Source organism: Amblyomma mixtum, chromosome 2, assembly GCF_055824585.1.
Source record: "Amblyomma mixtum isolate Tamu chromosome 2, ASM5582458v1, whole genome shotgun sequence".
NCBI lineage: Eukaryota > Metazoa > Arthropoda > Arachnida > Ixodida > Ixodidae > Amblyomma > Amblyomma mixtum.
The window spans coordinates 164,604,446-164,620,911 of NC_143013.1; the positions used below are offsets into that span (position 1 = coordinate 164,604,446).

General features: G+C 44.2%; 1 long non-coding RNA gene across 1 annotated transcript; it reads left to right on the plus strand.

The window, feature by feature from the left end:
• Positions 1 to 1,416: 1,416 nt before the first annotated feature.
• Positions 1,417 to 11,643, plus strand: LOC149361468 (uncharacterized). The gene is made up of 4 exons (XR_016288419.1): positions 1,417 to 1,453; positions 2,318 to 2,411; positions 2,958 to 3,033; positions 11,338 to 11,643. It is a non-coding gene; the product is annotated as an uncharacterized LOC149361468 (long non-coding RNA).
• The last annotated feature ends 4,823 nt before the right edge of the window (positions 11,644 to 16,466 follow it).

Here is a 16,466-nt window from a genome sequence, read left to right on the forward strand (position 1 = left end):
CCACGTTTGCAGCACAGGTGAACAAATTTAGCACACATGTATGCATGGAATATCGGCTGCGTTGCGGCGATTCTTAAGCTCGTCCTCGACGCCATCATCACCGTTCGGGTCGACCCGAGCATATCTTTATTTCACTACGAGACATAGTTCACAATAAAACGTACTTACAATGCAAAGAGTAGCACCTCAGCGCTAGCCAGTTTCGAAGCGCTCTCAGCTCTGGCATCGAAGTGAAACCTCCTAGGCTTAGCTACGAATACGGCAGCCAGGGAGCAGGCCGAAGCTCGTCGCGCGGCGCGCTCGCGAGCAGCGTCATTGCTGAAAGCTCGGCTCGCTCACAGATTGCCTCAGAAACTTGCGAATTGTACTCGCAAGGCTGGTAAATCGAGCAGCTAGCGGCTGGCCTGCGACTGAGCGCACGTTCGCAGTACAGGTGAACAACAATTAGCGCACGAATGCTTGGGATACCGGCTGCGTTGCGGCCACGTTAAGGCGATTCTTAAGCTCGTCCTCGACGCCATCGTCACTGTACGTGACACACAGGCTGAGAACTTGAATTCGAGTACGTGCTAAAGTAAGCTGCTCGTATTTCTCGGAACAATCTGAACTCGAAAAGACAGTTGCTTCTGTCGGCTTCCATGCATGTGGGCTCTTGCTAGTGAAAGTACACTCGAACAGGATGCGGCGAGTGCGGGCCGCTGTTGCATATAAGCTAAAGTGTGAAGCAAGTATCGTCGTAGTTCCGTAACGCAGTTGATATCACAGTAATCCGCTTGTACGGGTCACATTTAAGCTCTGTTTCATGTAGATCTCCGTCGAGCATGCCAGTGTCGCGTTGAGTAATGCATCGCAGCAGCTCTTTGTCCTACCGCTCGCGTCGAACATATCCTTGATATGGACCAGTTTGCGATACGGTGCGTTTCTTTGCGTTTTTTGTCGCATTTAAGGGATTTTCGCTGCCGTCAATCGAAATTGCATTCCGTCAACAGCGTCGTCTGCGCCGTCGTCTGCTAGGATACCCGGGGATGGGATCACAGGATCGCAGCTTCTACAAACGACATGTCAGCAAAAGTATCTAAAAGCGCTTTGGTATTCGCATTTAATAAAGAAATAAAATGAAAAAATATAATTTGTTTTTGTTGCGAACACAATTCAAATATTAGTAATAAAAAAAGCGCATTTGTAGGTTTTTTCAACGAAGCAAAACTGCAGCCGTCGTCACGTTTTGTGTTATTTGGGTTTTCGTAGCATTGTTTGAGTGCTCGTGCGGTGGACGTGTATGAAGAACACAAGTGTGTTTTGGAAACCAACGACGAGAATTACGCCCTGTCAACACTGGTGATTTTGAACGGGTAAAGCCGTGAAGAAAGGTAGCGCTACGACTTCTTGTCATCTGGAGCGGCAACGAAGAAGAATGTGCGGTTTTGCTAAGCCTTGATGAGCCGTCTGAACGGTGAGTCCCGTGTACGTTTCTTTACTTCTGATCTCTATTCGCACGCGTTATTAGTGTGCGCCTATATAGGGATGGCAGTGCAGGCAGTCTGCGTGCGGTTGCCTCAGCTATAATGCGTTTCCGTTCGCCCGCGGCCCGCGCACTACGTATTCAGGCGCGCTGTCGGCCGCGGCCACCAGTTATCACAACAGAGTTATGCGGTCGCTTGCTAGCGCTGCGAAAAACAACAGACAATGTTTACTACTCCAATAGCATAGATTTGTGCTACGTAGGAGAGGATGATGAGCGTGCAGTGCCACGTTAGAGAGCGCTCTTGCTAGGCCAGCTGCGGACAGACAAGGGAACTGACAACGGTCGAGTTGCCTCGCGGCTGGTGACCGTCGGATTGATTTGTGCTACTTAGAAGATGACGATGAGCGGCAGTGCCGCGCGACAGAGCACTCGCGCTAGGCCAGCTGCCAACAGACAGTGCTCAGTGTGTGTACTCGTCGGATTAGTGCTTACGCCTTAATATTTGTCATACAATGTTTTCGGGGACAATGATCGCGTGTAAAAGGCTGGGGCATATCCCTTGCCTAGTCATTTGTAAATTTTTATCTGTGCTTCCCCATGGAACAGAATTTGACACAGTATTATGTCAAAGTTAGATCGTTCTTGCGTCTGCCCTGAGGTGTAGGTGTCGATGCTTCCTCGCCTTCAGATTTTGAGAACTGTTTGGGATGCAACTGCGCACTTATTTAGGATTTCAAGCTTCTTGCTATATCCCTCGTTTGTGCGGCCCGCTTTCAAGTCGTTCGCTATATCGGTGATGGTTTGTTATTGATTTTCACTTTCTCTTATTTATTCTTGGTTGACTGCCACCAGCTGTGCTGCCGGCGATTCTCCGCGCTCGGAACTATTCCCAGGCACGAGACCCTACCCACAGACCTCCCTGCACCACACTCACCAGTTTTCTTCGGTATTTTTTTCCCTTGCTCTTACTTGCATTGCCACTAGGCAGTTTTTATTTCTGTGCAGATTTGTTAAATGCAATACCAATTTTCGTTTCATGCTGTGATGTGAGATATCGTGCTTCTTGCTAATGAATGCATGCCTTTTCCATCCTCTCGTCATTTGTGCAAAGCAGACGGGTCTACTGGTCGCTACGTTCAATTTAAAAATACCTTCGGCGCTGCTCCAAAGCACCCTAGTACTAATAATTAAATCCTGTGCATGCTATATTCGAATAGTTACGCTCTTTTCATCATGCATAAAAATAGTGGTATTCCAGCCTGCTCATCTTTCTATGCGGTTGTGACAGTCATGTAAATCTACTGAAAAAATGTATATCGGTGCATCACATACAATCTGTTCATTTCTTTTGTCATGGGCCATCTCATTGCTTTTTGTGTTCCTATGTGAATACCTTATTCTAATTTATGAAGCAGTAGACAATTTCTTCTCTTGTCATTCATGACATTGTTAAGGCCACTGACAACAGTTGCTCTGACATATTTATTTGCAGTTGCCAGCTGCCAGTATCTACTGGGCCATTCGTGCTTCCAGCTTTTGGCTGTGCTATCTCTCCTCAGCTGTTTGTGGTAGGTATTGTTTTCCAGTGATGCATACCTTACCTGCCTATTTAGAAAAATTTCGTAGACATAGACTCACAGCCGGGTTTAGAAATGCATGCAGAGCTCTACGTGCACTTAGCAGCAGTACCTCCCTGTATAATCACATGAATCTGATCCTGAATTACATGAATGTAATTACATGATCTGTATGAAATAGTTGCTCATGAAGCTTTTGACTGCTGCTGTTAACATAATGGAATTTACACTGCTTCAGGTGGAGTGACTATTTCACACATGTTGCCTCTTATGCATATGTGCCCTCTGAAAGGGCGAACATATTCCTTTATCCCTTTAAAAAACATTGTGTTCTATCATGATGCTTTACCGGTATTTCTGGTGTATAGACCAAAATGTCACTCAGTATTGTAACATGAAGCGGGAACTCAGTTTGTCCAATGTTTTAGAGGTAACATGAAGCGGGAACTGAGTTTGTCCAGTGTTTTAGGGGTCCTAAAACATTGGACCAACACAGTTCCCACTCGAGTTATTGATCACTTCGCTCTCGCCCTACCATAAGCTTGCCGTCCAGGTTGGACAAATTGATAGAGCGACTGCTCCAGTGAAGTGGTGGTTCTGAGTTCGAACACCGGACCAGGACGAATCTTTCTTTAACTACGAAGTTTCTGTGAAAGCTGTATAGCTTTCCTTTGTAGCCGTTTGGCTGTGCTCGAGTGGATGTCAATGAGTAATTACTCCTTATTACAGATCTTTTGTCAACGCCAAACTGATTCAGTAGCAACAAATAGTAGAAGGGTAAAAGCATGCTGCTCCCAAAAATTCGTTAAGCATGTTATAAAATGTATGCTGTATTGTTTTAACTGCTGCAAAGAAATAACGGTGATGTCAGATGCCCAGCCCCTATTAGGTAAACATAGCTCGCAACTAACACAGTGGATAGAAAAGAAATATGGACTTCAGCCCTCACGACGACCCTCACCCCAGTAAAACAAAAAGTGCCGGTGTTGCCATACTTGAGAGCTTTGCTCTTTAAAATTGCAGTAGACTGCTACTCAAAGTTGACAAAAAAATGCGTCTCGTTTTCTGCATGTGCATTCCACAGTGCTGGTGCCATTTTCACTGGCCATTGACATTCAGTCGCATGATGTGCACCCCGCTCCTCGAGTTGATTTTGTTTGTCTTGTGAACCTGCCGTCAAAATCAGTGCAGGATAATGCTTCCCCAGTTGATCTGCAGTTAACCTTGTCCTTTGCCAGCTGCTGTCACCCTTTCTCCACAGAGAAGGGCGGTGGGAGTCCAAGCCAGGTGGAGTTGAAATATTTGACTAGTAGTGGACAGGGATCCTGCGGTTTGTTGAGGACACAGGCAAATTGGAGACTTATGGAAGAATTTTTTTACCAGCCAAAAAAGACGCATGCACAAGAGAGAACCGCACAGGACAAGGGCTGGTAAAAGCCGTAGTCCTCTGTGGTTCTCTCTTGTGTATGCGTGTTCCTTGGCGGGTAAAAAAATTCCTCCGTAAGTCTCCAATTTGCCGGTGTCCTCCACAGATTGGAGGATCCCTGTCTGTTACTAGTCAAATTTCACTACTCCACCTGGATTGGACTCCCACTGCCCTTCTCAAACTTTTGAAATCCTGTTGCCCTAGCAGATCATCAGCTGTCGGTTGTATTACTTTCGCTTCAGTGAAATTTGACGTGTAGCGGACAGGGATCCTAGAATTTGTGGAGTACACAGGCAAACTGGAGACTTATAGAATTTTTTTACCAGCCAAGGAAGACACATACACAAGATTCGTTGTCTGTGTTTCACAACTGAAAGTTCTAAATACGTGCAAAAGTGTATCGTGCATTCGCACGTATTTTGAAAACTCAATTTTTGCAGCGTTAGGTTTTCGGAATTGGAGCTGTAGCATTGCCGCCAAAGAATCCCGCTCGTTAACAAAGCGCACACTTATTTGCCAGGTACATATTCCGTATACCGCAACCAGTACACGTCACTGTTAGGAAGGTTCTGTCGCGAAATTTCTGATTGTGCAAGGTAGCTTTTCTTTTAAATTCAAGCGCTCTCTATTTGCTTTTTCCTGTGCATATTCATCGGTCGTTTCAATTCGGAAGCATTGGTGCTGCAAGACGTGCATACGGAAGCTACATTTGTGCACAAAGCTCCTGAATTTTTGAAAGCGCAGCTCTGACAGTTCTCGTTGTCATAAATAAGTACAAAGCAGCCTAATCTTTTTGGACACACCATTTCATGCTCTTAGCTGTTTCTGAGAAACAGGCTGCCTTTTTTTCTGTTTTTGGTGTGAAACATTCCTGACAACTTCTTTCTTTCTCCATGTACAGATAGTCTATGCATACACGGGCAGCTTGATTGCAATATTTAGGGCAATATTTATAACAGGTGCAGTGAGCCTTGGTGCATGTGGACAGAAATTAAGCTAGGGTGGGGTGGGGTATTTTCGCACAGGGTAATGTTATGCGGAGGGTCTGGCGTATTGAAACCGAGTCTTTCTGAGCTCTTATTAGACGTCCCAGCACCAGGACAGTAGTTGAGGCTTTTCTTCTTTGTTGTCTAGTCAATGGTTTCCATCACATAAAATAGCCTTAATTCTAGCTATCCCGTGGCCGTCTACAGAACGATGCAGATATACTGAAGTGATCAGTGTTGCATAAAAGTAGTGAGAACATTGCAAATGCAAGACAACTTCATTGGTTTGCAGTGCACTAACGTGGCAGTCAGAGAATTACACATTACATTTGCAAATCTAAATTGTGCATAATAGTATGGACTGGCACGTAATGTGCGAAGTAATCACAGTTATCTCGTTCATGCCAAATGCTAGTGTCAAACATTGTCAGTATTGCATATTTATAAAGAGCAGACATGCTGCGCCTAACTTGTCGTTGGATAGATTTTATTACTATGAAAGCAAAAAGTTTACACATGGCTGTCGTGTTCTTGCGTGGGAAGTAGTATTACCTTAAATGAGTATAAACACCAAATTTTTGGTTATGTGTGTTCTTTGCAGCGACGTGCTGGGCATTCGTATACATAGAATTGTTGCATAGTATTCGTCTCCAATCGCTAAATAATTACAACCAGATTTCTTTTCTTCCCTGTTTCAATAGCATAGCAATTGCTATGACATCAATGTTCAGTATAGGTTATGGAAGGCACAAAAAAGCTACGATATCGCTACTTCATCGTTTTAATTAGTTACAATGCTAAAGCCAGCCTGCCTCAAGAGTCTGAATCACAATGAATGACGAAGCCGCAATTATATTGCAGTTTTCCTCATGCCTCCCCTGGCTTATACTGACCTTTGATGCCATTGCCACTGCTCAGTTTTTAAAAGTGAAGCAGGAGAGAGAAGATATTTAATTACAAATTATTTAGCAGTCATAGGCGAATACTGTGTGGTTATCCGTGCATAGTAATGCCTTATGCATCATTAAAAACAAAAAAAAATGTGCAACTGAAATTTGCTCGGCTGCTGACCCAAAAGACGCGGGTTTGATCCCGGCCGCGGCGGCTGGAATTTCTTTGGAGGAGAAATTCTAGAGGCCCGTGTACTGTGCGATGTCAGTGCACGTTAAAGAACCCCAGGTGGTCGAAATTTCCAGAGCCCTTCACTACGGCGTCTCTCATAGCCTGGGTCGCTTTGGGATGTTAAACCCCTATAAACCAACCCAAACCAAACTGAAATTTGTTGTCTGCCTCTTTGAGATGAAAAATTTTGAATTTTTCCTTCACTCTTTTAGAGCATGAAATTCAGTTAATGGTATCTGAGAAACAGGAATTGCAACAGCCATTTCTCTTCAGCAAGAAAACTGTAATTGGTTTAAGTGTTTTCCCGATTCAAGGTTACCCTGAATAACACCATCTGTCGGGCTAGTTGGTTGCGATCCATATGTATCAGCAGCGCGAACACAACACAGGAAGAAGTAGTAGAAGAAGGTAAAGAGCGCTGAACTTCCAACTTTTATTTGAGCAAAAATTGAACCCGCACTTTTATACACATACCAGGTAAAATCCCACCAGGGGGGTAATCAAGGCGTGCTATCGAATTGGGACCAACAGGATGTCCAGGGCATCAAAATGATAACTACTATCACACTATACAAAGACTTCCATGAAAAGCACGAATGACATGCGGAAAAAAAAACAAGACAATGTAAAAAACAGGGTTGAGTGTGCGCAAATGGAAAAAATGGAAAAACAGGGTTGAGGGCGCGAATTTTGCTAAAAGAAGAAAAAAAAAAACATGAGAAGGCGAGACACGGTAACAACGTAAGCGATGCGAAGGGATGAGCGCCAACAATTAACACGGCTAGAACTAAAATGCAGTGTGCCCCTAAAAGCCAGGTAAAATCAGGTAAAACCAGAGGGAAAGGTGATTTCTTTTTCAGATAATGAGATGGAAGGGGTGCTTACGCAACCTTCTTTGAGCCCTGAGATGTAGGTAGCTTCAATGATTTCGCATGTTAGTTGGTTTTTATGTTTCTTTAAGATGGTTGCTTTCTTAATGAGGAATGCACTTCTTTTGGCTGTCACATACGCTGCAATGGGCGGGCAGGTTCCTCAACGGCGCCCCAGTTAGATCGTTCCTATGTTCCATTAACCTTTCGTTTAAGCATCTTCCTGTTTGGCCTATGTACGCCTTACCGCAAGCTAAAGGTATAGAGTATACAACACCCTCCGCACAAGGCACAAAAGGATCTCGGTGCCTGGTTGTACAGCTACTATTCTTTTTCTTTTTATTAACTTTGTTGCACAGGCTTGACAGGCGCAGAGGGGCTGAAAAGACTACGTCTACGCCTGCTTTTCTGCCAATTTTCTTCAGATTATGCGAGATTTGGTGCAGGTATGGCAGAACGGCGACCTTTTTGTTCCGCTGTCACGTATCATCCGGGGCTTCACATTCATGCTTCATACTTATCAGGACTTTTTTTGCAACAGACGAAAGGAGAGATTGCGGGTATCCTGATTGCGTCAGCCTCAGCACTTGGCTCGAAAAACTGTCCTGCAACCTGTGTTCACAAGATTTTGTGAGTGCGTTCTTAAAAGTTGACTTCACGATGTTCCTTTTTACCAGTTTTGAATGGGCTGAATCGTAGGGTAGGATGGGCTTATTGGCTCTTGGTTCAAATAACCAGCACACATGGTCCTCTCCGAAAAACAACTTTAACTCTAAAAACCGCATGGCGTTTTGTTCTGGGAATTCATGAGTAACTTCAAGAGGTGATATAGTATTAGAAAAAGTGTGGAGGACTTGAGTTGCTTCTGTTTTAACGGCTTCAGTGTCGCAATCTAAGAGGACCAGGAAGTCATCGACGTACCGGAAAATTTTTAGAACGCTTGAAGACTCAAGCTTGTCCTTCAAGGATCTGTCATGCATAGCGAGGAAAAGGTCGCTCAAAATGGGGGCGATGCATGACCCTATACATATGCCTTGCTTTTGTATGAATCTCGAACCGTTCCACTCTGCCACTGTTGATTTTAGGTAAGCGCATAGCAATTCAATGAAGCCATCCGCAGAAACGCCACACTCATTTTGGAAGGCCGCAGTGTGGCGTTTCTGCGGATGGCTTCATTGAATTGCTATGCGCTTACCTAAAATCAACAGTGGCAGAGTGGAGTGTCCTTCAAGGAACATCCTTGAAGGACAAGCTTGGGTCTTCAAGCGTTCTAAAAATTTTCCGGTACGTCGATGACTTCCTGGTCCTCTTAGATTGCGACACTGAAGCCTTTAAAACACAAGCAACTCAAGTCCTCCACACTTTTTCTAATACTATATCACCTCTTGAAGTTACTCATGAATTCACAGAACAAAACGCCATGCGGTTTTTAGAGTTAAAGTTGTTTTTCGGAGAGGACCATGTGTGCTGGTTATTTGAACCAAGAGCCAATAAGCCCATCCTACCCTACGATTCAGCCCATTCAAAACTTGTAAAAAGGAACATCGTGAAGTCAACTTTTAAGAACGCACTCACAAAATCTTGTGAACACAGGTTGCAGGACAGTTTTTCGAGCCAAGTGCTGAGGCTGACGCAATCAGGATACCCGCAATCTCTCCTTTCGTCTGTTGCAAAAAAAGTCCTGATAAGTATGAAGCATGAATGTGAAGCCCCGGATGATACGCGACAACGGAACAAAAAGGTCGCCGTTCTGCCATACCTGCACCAAATCTCGCATAATCTGAAGAAAATTGGCAGAAAAGCAGGCGTAGACGTAGTCTTTTCAGCCCCTCTGCGCCTGTCAAGCCTGTGCAACAAAGTTAATAAAAAGAAAACGAATAGTAGCTGTACAACCGGGCACCGAGATCCTTTTGTGCCTTGTGCGGAGGGTGTTGTATACTCTATACCTTTAGCTTGCGGTAAGGCGTACATAGGCCAAACAGGAAGATGCTTAAACGAAAGGTTAATGGAACATAGGAACGATCTAACTGGGGCGCCGTTGAGGAACCTGCCCGCCCATTGCAGCGTATGTGACAGCCAAAAGAAGTGCATTCCTCATTTTAAGAAAGCAACCGTCTTAAAGAAACAAAAACCAACTAACACGCGAAATCATTGAAGCTACCTACATCTCAGGGCTCAAAGAAGGTTGCGTAAGCACCCCTTCCATCTCATTATCTGAAAAAAGAAATCACCTTTCCCTCTGGTTTTACCTGATTTTACCTGGCTTTTAGGGGCACACTGCATTTTAGTTCTAGCCGTGTTAATTGTTGGCGCTCATCCCTTCGCATCGCTTACGTTGTTACCGTGTCTCGCCTTCTCATGTTTTTTTTTCTTCTTTTAGCAATATTCGCGCCCTCAACCCTGTTTTTCCATTTTTTCCATTTGCGCACACTCAACCCTGTTTTTACTTTTTTACCGTGTTCTTGCCTTCTCATGGTTTTAGCAAAATTCGCGCCCTCAACCCTGTTTTTCCATTTGCGCACACTCAACCCTGTTTTTACTTTTTTACCGTGTTCTTGCCTTCTCATGGTTTTAGCAAAATTCGCGCCCTCAACCCTGTTTTTCCATTTTTCCATTTGCGCGCACTCAACCCTGTTCTTTACATTGTCTTGTTTTTTTTTCCGCATGTCATTCGTGCTTTTCATGGAAGTCTTTGTATAGTGCGATAGTAGTTATCTTTTTGATGCCCTGGACATCGTGTTGGTCCGAATTCGATAGCACGCCTTGGTTACCCCCCTGGTGGGATTTTACCTGGTATGTGTATAAAAGTGCGGGTTCAATTTTTTGCTCAAATAAAAGTTGGAAGTTCAGCGCTCTTTACCTTCTTCTCCTTCTTCCTGTGTGGTGTTCGCGCTGCTGATACATAAGGTTACCCTATATTTTAAACTGCACAATGTATTACGTGACAAGAAACCGTCAAGCACAATAGGTGTGGTTTTAGAAATGACTGGAAGTGATAAGGGAATACATTTACTTAGAGCAGGCAGTGACCGCTGATCCGGATCATGAAGGGTAATAACTAGAGGAATATGGATGGGGCGGAGTGCATATAGGCAGGTTCTCTCAGATCATGAATGGCAGTTTTCAATACCCCTCAAGAGAAAAGTATACAACAGCTGTATCCTACCGGTATTCACCTATGGGGCAGAAACGTGGAGGCTAACGAAGAGGGTTCAGCTTAAGTTAAGGATAACGCAACGAGCTATGGAAATAAAAATGATAGGTGTAACGTTAAGAGATCGGAAGCGGGCGGAGTGGGTGAGGGAACAAACGCGGGTTGAAGACATCCTAGTCGAAATCAGGAGAAAAAAGGGTGCTTGGGCAGGGCATGTAAGACGAAGGCAAGATAATCGCTGGTCCTTAAGGGTAACGGAGTGGATTCCAAGAGAAGGCAAACGTAGCAGGAAGCAGCAAAAAGTTCCATGGGCGGAGGTTTGCAGGAACATGGTGGACATAGCTGGCGAAGGACAGGGTTAATTGGAGAACATGGGAGAGGCCTTTGCCCTGCAGTGGGCGTAGTCAGGCTGATCATGATACTTGCAGAAGAGGTTGCTCATGTTAAAATTTTCATTTGGTAAATATGTGCTTGTTTTACATGCACACAGCTTTTGAAAGGACTAGCATAGTGATAATTGTATTGGGCTTCATAAAATTGTAGCTCTGAATGAAGGTTTGCAATGAAAGGTGTCTGCACTTGGTAACAATATAGGTACACACTAGTGGCGACATGACACACACGATCAGTACATTCTAGTTGTATTCTTTCTTTTTTTTCATGGGGTTATATGCAGGATAGTATGAAAAGGGCATTGGAATTGACTCTTACTTGCATTATTTTCATTTATGTTTGCAGGCACCCGGAGAAATGCACGCATAGCCAAAGCTCCTTCACTCAGCCGAGCAAGCTACGGCATCATCCAGCATCTTAGTTTCTTTTGAGCGCTTACAGCTCACTGCGGTGGATTTGGTAGATGGGTTTACTTTGCTTTTGGCAGTGTTCTTGGCATTTAATGTCAAGTACACCCCAAAAACAAAGCGGGCTTGTCTGCTGCTTGAGACACTAATGGGGCTTGATCCTAGCGAGTGCCTCCCGAGCGTGTTTTGGGCAGCCACAGCAATCACAGCAATGACTTGAGAAATAAAAGTTATCAGTGTTGTACATTTGTGTCATTATTTCTTGAACCATTGTTCCCAACGCAGACAGAGCACCATACTAATGTGCAAACTGTAGTGTAGCCATAAAGTAGTTGTATGAGCAAAAATTATAATCCCTTTTGCTCATTACTCTTTTGTAGATGTAGCGCAGGTGGATCCTGCAAAACATATGACCAACTTGCTCTGAAGAATATGTGAAATAAGAAAATTAGTAGGATACACTGAAAACACGTGAAACTCCTTTTGAAGGAGTAAAATAAGATCTGGGCTGATACTCCTTGAAGGAGTATAGTCACTCTAACAAACGGAGTCCTGGAACTCTACCTGAAATAGTAGTAGGATGCTGTTTCAATGTGGTAGCTTTACTCCCTCGGAGGAGTGCCTGTACTCTATTGCAGGAGTAGTACAGTACTCCTTGAGTAGGTGTTGGATCACTCTTTGTCCAGAGGGAGTAATTTTATTCTGGAAAAAGGAGTGGAATATGGGACAAGCTAATACTCCTTCAAAGTGTGTTCTGGGCACTCCTCTGCACTCCTTTAGTTCTAAGAGTGTACTTGTTTGAAGGACGTATGGTCACGCCGTGATCTGTCCGTTTTTTAAAAGTGGGAGTTGTTTAAACAGGATATCAAAAACTTGGCAATTGAGGCCTCAGCAAGAATCGCTTTCCTGAAGAGACACCACCTTCGTGAGCTTGGGCGCACCCTAAAGGAGCTACATGAGCTAGAGAGGGTAAGCCCGGGTGCCTATCTCGAAGAGATTAATAAAGTAAAAGCAGAGCTTCAATTTGCGACAGAAAGATATAAGGGGGCCTTGATACGATCTAGGTCCCGAGGGTTTCTTGATGAGCAACCTTCTCGTCGGGCCCTGAGTGATGAAAGAGAGAATGCTCTTGCGAAGGAAATATTGGAAATTCAGTATGGTGATTGCACATACAGCGATGCGCGTGGTATTCTTGCTGCTTTCTTCGACTATTATCGGAAGCTGTTTGGCAGTTGCGAAGATCCAAATCAGGGTTTCGATTATAGTTCCTTACTCGGAAACTTCCCTCGACTTAACAATGAGAAGGGTGCTATAGTGAAGGGACCTATCACTTTGGATGAAATTCAATCAGCCATTTCTGCCCTGCAGAGCCAGAAATCTCCTGGGCCAGATGGTATTACTAGCGAATTCTATAAAACATTTTCGCCTTGCCTAGTGCCTGTTTTGATGGAAGTTTTCCAAGCATCTTATGATGTGGGTGTCCTGCCTCCCACTTTCTATTCTGGGCACACAATATTAATTCACAAAAGCAAAGATACTAATTGGTAGAAAACTGTTGAGGGATATCGTCCAATTTCCCTCTGCAATGTTGATTACAAAATTTTTGTCAAGGTTCTTAGCAGTCGTCTGCAGCTCGTCATTATGGACTTGGTAGGGTCGCATCAGGTCTGGGGTATTAGAGGCCGCAGTATTCAAACACATATCCATATTGCACGTTCAGTATTAGAGACAGTATCAGATGAGACAGGCCAAGTAGCTCTGATTCAAATTGACTTGGCGAAGGCGTTTGATAAAGTTCGGCACGAATTCTTGTTCGCGGTCTTGGAGTATGCAAATGTTGGTGACGTCTTGCTCAAAGGCAAAAGGCTGTGCTATAAGAACTCCTTACAAGGGTTATTGTTAATCAGGAGCTAACGAAACCAATACCACTAGAAGCATCTGTTCGTCAAGGATGTCCACTGTCTCCATTATTGTTTTCCCTATATCTGGAACCCCTCTGTCTCAGTATAATTAACAGCGCAGCTATCCGCGGTTTCTCTCTGGCTCAATGTGAAGTTCAAGTTTTAGCCTACGCTGATGATGTCGCCCTCTTTTGTTCTGACAAAAAAGAGTGTGCTTGAGGCTCTAAACTTGACTAAACAGTTCTGCGATGTATCAGTCGCGCCTCTTAATTTAGAGAAATCCAAAGGCTTTTGGTTGGGTTATTGGGGAACTAGGCCAAGCCAGTTCGGTGGCATATGCTGGGACTGTAGCCCTCTTGAGTACCTAGGCGTTCCGCTGCACCAAGTTCCAACAGTACAGCCTACTGGGATTCACAAATTGTAACTCTACGGCGGCAAACACAGGCTTGGATGGGTAGGGAACTCTCAGTGTTTGCGAGGGCACAGGTCTGTAACTTATTTTTGTTTGCAAAGCACGCATATGTCCTTCAAGTCCTGCATTGTGCGAGGAGGAAGGTGCAAGCAATACACAGAATATTTGCAACATTCGTTTGGCGCTCTCAATGGGAGCCCATGAGGCGTGACAACTTGTTCCTTCCCTTAGAGGGTGGTGGAGTGGGCCTTGTTCACCTGTTCGTGCATCAACTTGTTTCCCGTTTTTTCTTTTTCAAATCGGCAAACCACCCGTTTCTGGTAGCTGTGCTCATTAGGCGGCTTAGTTTTCATTTGCCTTACTTATTCGCACCGACTGTGCAGGCTCGTGAGGGGACTTTATGGGGATTCCTTAAGGAGGTTGCTGACACTTTTAATTTCCTCACTGTGCGCTTCTCTTTAGATTACCTGTATAGCCTCTCGAGAAAACAGATGACCCAGGCTCTCACTGAGTCTTTGTTCCCTACACCATTGTATCAGCACCCTTATCTGGGCTCTTTGGACATCAGTGTTCTAAAGCGTGTTAGGCGGATGTGCATTCAGGCAGCCGCTAAACCGTTTTTTCAAACTACACACAGCGACGCTGCCTGTCAAGACATTTCTTAATGACAAGGGGATGTTTGTACCCTGGAATGTGAATTGCCGTCTGTGTAACGTGCCTGAGACAACTGATCATTGCTTCATCCTGTGCCGTGATGCCATGTTCTTTTGGGACATACTACAACGAACTCTTAAGAAGGACATTGAAATTACTGCATACACTATTAGATTTCTGCCTGTTGACAAAAACTCTGTTGTGCCTTATGATCTGTTTATGTTGATGGGACTATTTAGTCTTTGGAAATGCCGTATGATGGACAGACATGCCGAGCCACCAAGATCATTCAAATCTGTGTTTCGTGAACAGTGTGCTTTGGTGAGGAGTGTATATGCTGCACGCGAACAACCTCCCAGCTGGCTGCCGTGTCTAGGTGCATGTGTGTGCCTCCCTGAATTTTGATGTTTTGATGGGGATGCAGTGTTGAGGTAGGGCTATGGCGGGCTCCTATTAAGCAGCCCGGTAACTTGAGACGCGAACCAGTCTGATTCCAGTTTTCCTCCTTTCTACGGTAGTTCTTCCATGCAATAAAGAAAAAAAATCCTGCGACGATGGCTAAATTGCCCGAAGCACGGGGAAACTACGCTGCTGTGTTGTCGCCGGCGGTGGTTCGAAAACTTCTCAGGGATTATATTTTTCAGCTGGATAACGTTGCCGTGACAACGATAGGACACTGCATTTGGCTTTTCTTTTAACGCTTCGGAATGAATAAGCTCTGTCGTCTGGAGTTGGTGGACAATGGAACGTACTGAAGTTTCCTACCTCCAGCGGAACCTAAACACGAGGCAGCAAGAGCTGCCCAGCAAAATTCGTTTCGCTCCAGCGAAAACAGCCACAATCTTGAAAGAATCATCGATTGTTTCCTGAATTACGCTGCATACACTGCGCCCGTGTCGTGCCTTCTCGCTCTGTGTCTACGTTTTTTGCGTAGTTTTCGGTATGCATTGCCGTTTGGAAGCGGCTACGTGGACAATCTGAACATTCCGTTATGTGTTGGAAGGGGGTTAGAGAATAATATCTTTTTTAGAATACGCATAAGAGTTGTTTTTTTTTGTTGCAGCTGGCTTAACGTGGGAACGAACATGCGTCATAAAACTGGTCTTCTATTTGCACATTGGACTTTTTTCTTAAAAGTAACAGCGCGCTGAGATAAAATTTTGGTTTTTTTTCGTAAACGTGGCTGTCCTTTCCTGCAGACGGCAACATCGTGCAACTGAAAAATCGCTATCAAGCTGTTTGCTCACATTGATGAAATATAGCCCTAAAAGATTTTACTGAGGAATGAATTGCTAATTTCCCTGGTTTTATAAACGCGATGATAAACTGAAAGTGCAAAAGTTTTGTTCTGCTGAAGGCCATGGAAATGCCCCAGTTCTACATTAAATAAATCGTGCTTTGTAGAATAATCTTCGTCACATACTGAGTGGCACTATCTTTCGATAAACTACAAGGCTGCAGAAGGTCCGTAACCTTTACAAAAATTGATTTGATGACCTTCTTGCCTTCAGAAGCTTCATAATCCCACTGCCAAAGAAATTGTTGCACCGAGATATACTTAGCAACAGTTGTAAAGCACGCATGAAAAGAGTTTAAAAAAGTCATTTGTAGTATTTCAATCGCAACACAACGTCGGTATCGTCGTGCTGCAAAGCGCCATATCCGTGCCTCATTCCGTATTCTCCGCAAATTCTTGACGCCATCGCCGCTTGTCCCCCTTCATTGGCGGCGCGACAGTTTTAAAATTTATTTGCAATTAAAATCGACTTTATGTGCGATGTAAGAGCCTATAAACAGTAGCGTCTCAGTATGTTGAAAACAGGTGTACGGCCCCATATTGAGATCCCACGTAGCAATAGCCGCCTGAGAATCATAATGTCGACCAGGAATATAGAAATTTTTCTTTTAGCATATCTTAGTTTAACGAAACAATCGTTTTGGCGAAGTCAATGAATATACGTGATTCTTGGGAACCAGAAAATGTAAAATTCCTAGCTACGCGTGTAATGTTCGCAACAGGAGTGTTTTAGAATACCCTTTGTTCAATACAGTTTGGTAGGGTGAGAGAATACTATGCATTTCCAAGTAGCTGTGAAGTCT